Source organism: Pinus tabuliformis, chromosome 1_1, assembly GCF_031772625.1.
Source record: "Pinus tabuliformis cultivar Carrire ecotype Pingquan chromosome 1_1, CPIR1, whole genome shotgun sequence".
Taxonomy (NCBI): Eukaryota; Viridiplantae; Streptophyta; class Pinopsida; order Pinales; family Pinaceae; genus Pinus; species Pinus tabuliformis.
Window position 1 is genome coordinate 231,818,013 of NC_142297.1, and position 4,593 is coordinate 231,822,605.

The window sequence follows — 4,593 nt, forward strand, 5'->3', positions numbered from 1 at the left end:
TTGCTGATATACTCACCAAACCACTGCCCAGGGAAACATTTGAATACCTTAGACAGAAGCTGGGAGTAGTGGATGCAACATATTGCTGTTAAAACCTGTCAGTTTCAGAGAAAAGTGGTTGTACGCGAGTTGCATAAGGAGGATCCGCGTACATACGCAGTTTTATGCAGATACAGTCGCGTATATGGTGGTTTGAAGGAATTCAGTGGGGACAGACTCTAGTTGAAGAAAGTCTGATATGGGTCTGACAGAGCACATCTGGCACAGGTTCAGGGGGAGCAGATAAACTTCTAATAATGCATTGTTGGCATTACCTTAGAAGCTCTTGGTTCGAGTACTCAAGCTGTTTTTGGGTTCAGGTGGATTAGCTGCAGAAAGGAGAATAGAAGGAGAACATAGTTGCTGATCTGAATAGTGATTATCAGATGCTGCTGATAGTAGTTATTGGTGACTTTCATAGTCTTGCTCCAGATATTTCATCTCTATGTCATGTATATCTTCTTTTTTATCAAGGTCATGTAACGACCTATTTTGGTTTCACCACTATGCCTGGGATGAATGATGTAATGTACTTGAGTGTCTTATGTAAATTTTTCTGATGTATCCCCACTTGGTTGGGTGGATGATCCCCACTTGGTTGGGTGATGGATGTATGTATAGAGTCTTTTGGTGATAGGAAGGTCGATTATGATGTATAAGTCATGGTTCTTCTTGAAGAACATATTTTTTTTGCAGGTCTGGCCTACAGTCAGGGGGAGCATGTTCAGCACAACAGAGCAGAGATTTCAGCATGTACTCAGGGGGAGCACAACCCTTTTCCCTTGATGACAAAGGGGGAGAATGACTTTAAGGATCTTAGGGTTGCCATCAAGTCCAAAGGGGGAGATTGTTGGCATTATGACATAGGTTTGGCGTTATTGGCTCTATGGCACAGGTGTTGTCCTTGATGGCAACTCACTTTGGTGAAAGATCACAGTTCAGGCTCTCAAAATGAAGGATATCATATATACACAGGTTCACCTTGACGAAGACGCGTATACACGCGGGTTAGACGTTCCAAAGACGCGTATGCGTATACACGCACTTTCACGCAAGGGAAAGCGCGTACATGTGGGAGAACTTATTTTTGGTCCATGGTATTTAGTCCTTGGTATTTGAACCTATGGTTTTGGACCATGGTATCTCGTCAAGTGTGTTGATCCCAAGTATTGGGTCCATGGTATTGATTTGTTATGGTTTTGGACCGTGGTATTGAGAAAGGCCTAAGACTATAAAAGAGGAAGGAGATCATTAGGCAAGGTCATGATCTGAATTATTGAATATCTGATAAAGTGCTAGATCTGGAATATTGGTGATTGGGTTATGGTGCAGATCTAGATCTGAATGAAGGAGGAACCTGAGTGCAAGAAGGATAAGTTCTATTGATGGGTAAAAATATTAAGGCTTGAATATTAGTATCTCTGTATGATTTTGATCTAATATATGTGGCACACACTTGATCTATAAATCTGATAATCTGGGTTAACTAATGACTGAACGTTTGAAAGAATGAATTATCCTTTATAGATCTGTACGCAGGTTCAGTAAAGTGCAGGTGCATATACACGCCATTTCTGTGAGCCAAAGAATCGTATACGCATGTTGGTCTTGACACAGAAGCGTATACATTCAGGTTTCTGGTATTGAAGTAGCGTACGTCTCTTGAATTATGTTTAGCTACTTCTGTTTATTGCTGCAGTGTTATGGGGTCAGAATTGGTGAGTGGTTATTGTTACTGTGTTCTGGGTACAGTGGTCAGAGAATTATTTATTTGATTCAGTTTTTATTGGTGAAAAGGAGATTGTTTGATGCAAAAATTCTTGATGTTTGATTGCTGTTATTCATGGATCCAGTCTGAAAATTAATGAAACTTGGTCCCTGGAAGAAAGAAAGAAGGTTGTAGCCTTCTGTAGGTCAGCACCTACGTACTAGTATCTCAGCTAGTACAAGAGCTAAGGGGGTTGTAGCTCCCTTCCAGGAGAGGCTGGAGAACGAGAGAAGGTTGTAGCCTTCTGCAGGTAGAAGCCTGCATACTAGTATAAGTCTGCACCAGTATAGAAACATTGTAAAAAGAAGTTTCTAATTAAAAGAAGATAGAGACGAATTGCAGCAGGGGGTTTTCACCCACATTGGGTTTCCTCCTTATATCTTGTGTTCTTGTGTGTGATTGTCTTATGCTCTATTTCAATGTTTCTGGTACTGTCTATTTGATTCTGATACACAGATTAATGATCAACATCTGTAAGCTAAATTAAATTATAAGTGTGCATGGTATACGTGGGTTTCCTTATCTGTAGTTGTGTATATACGCGGTTTTTACTAACTGAAGTAGCGTATATAATCTAGGTTTGAAAAAGAAAATAATTGACTTGATAATACTGATTCACCCCCCCTCTCAGTATTATTTCCAACATGTAGTGGATCGAGGAGTCATTTCTAGTTATGTAACCCTAAAGTAATCTTCTTCTCTTATATTAGGAGGTGGTGGCATACATTTTATTCATTTAGTTTAGCAATGAGCAATGAATTAGTTTGTTGTTTTCTTTCTAGCTGATTTTTGTTAGGAATTAATGTGAAAGGAGATTTGGGTTTGGACAATCCATCTTTTGAGTTTTTGTTAGATATTTCCTACAATAAGTGTTTGTAGATTTTAGCATTACCAGAGTTGCAGTTTTGATTAGCTTTCAATTTTCAACTATATAGTTCAACTTTTAGGAATTATTTTAGTGTAAAGTCTGTTTACAATGGTCTAGAAAATCTAACATGGTATTAGAGCACAATTTTCGAAATCTTTCAAATTTCATGTATGGAGAGACAAGCTATCTGGAGTAGTGAGTTGGAAATTTTCAGTGCGTAGTATGTCCAAGATTTAGTGATCAATGAATAATCGTGCCAGTGATTGGTGTGTTGACCTAAGAAGTTTTGTGGAGTGAGAAGACTTTGTTGATCCAATGCTTCTAAATTGTAGCCTGTTTGAAATAGTTCCAGCAATGGTAACTCCCAACATGTGTGAGAGTCACTTGTTGGAGAAAGCCTCCAAGTTTGTGCTATGTAAGTTGAGATTGCAGGATCTCTTGGAAATGACAAACTTTGTGTTACCTTGTGGAGGTGGGTGTATTGCTTATAGTGTCTGAGATCTATTAGAGCACACTTTTGTTGGACTTGGTGAAGGACCACATGGTCCCTTATATTGCGGAAAAAAGATTGCCAGGGAGATGTACAATTCCTTGGGAACCTTGTAGCATAGTGTGAATGTATCCAACAAGATGCTCTTAATTAACAAACTCACCTCTATTTGTATGAGAAAAACATATATAGTAGCAAGATATGTCTTGAAGAGAACAAAATTGGGAGATCAGATTGCTGCAGTTGGGGAGACAATGGAGAATAATGAGTTAGTTCATATTTCTTCGAATGGCTTTATTCCATTTTGGCATAACTTTGCCCACATTATTTATGGTTGGGAGAAGTTATCTAACTTTAAGCAATTATGGGATGCTTTCATTGGAGAGGAGCTAAGACTATAGTAAGTCTCCACAAGTAATAAGGCTATTCCATACCTACCCACTAGCGATTATTGGGAAGGTGAGAAAGGGAGGAAAGAAAGGATCTGTGAAGGTTCAGAAGAAGAAATAAGACTCTGGGGCTTCTACTAGAGAATAATTTGAGCCATAAAAAGTGCTTCAAATGCAATAATTATGTCCATTATTCTTCTTAGTATCATGATAAGAACGGGAAGGGTAAGAAACAACAAGTGCATCAAGTGTTGAAGTTTCAAGAATTGACGAGTTGAATGGTAGACTTGATGCAACATTTGTTGTGGTGTCAGGCATTTCCACCAACATATTTTTAGTTGTTGAGTGGTATTTTAAAAATGGAGCCTTGAGACACATGATTTCGAATAAACAAACCTTCTCCAAGTTAGAGAAATCAGATATCGACATGCTAGTGGAGCTTGGTGATCATGGGAAGTACCCATTGATTGCATTATGGTTTATCACAGTCCGCAAGACGGGAGAAGTTTTGGATCTACATGAGGTACTATATGAGGTACATGAGATGAAGGATAATGGTAAACAATAGCAAAAAAAAACTCATAGGAAATTCCAAAGCTTCAAGAGTTGACAAGTTGGCTACTAGGTTTGATCTAAACTTTGTCTTGGTGTCATGCCTTTCGATCAACATGGTTTAGGTGTTGGGTTGTATGTTGACAATGGAGCCTCAAGGAACATGATTCTTAATAGATAAAACTTCTTCAAGTTAGAGAAATGAGATATTGGGATGTCGATGAAGCTTGGTGGTGATGGGAAGTACTCATTGTCGGGGTTAGGGTCTATCATATTCCTCATGCCAACAAGAGAAATTTTGGATCTACACGAGGTATTGTTTGTTCCTAGTATGATTAAAAATATCCTTTTGGTTTCTTGTCTAGTATATTTTAAGTGTAGGGTCAATTTTGATGATTAGGAAGTGATCATTATAAGTTATAACCTTGATCCTTGTTGAGTTTTGGCCAGAGGAGTTATGGAGGGTTTCCTTTATAGATTTCTACCA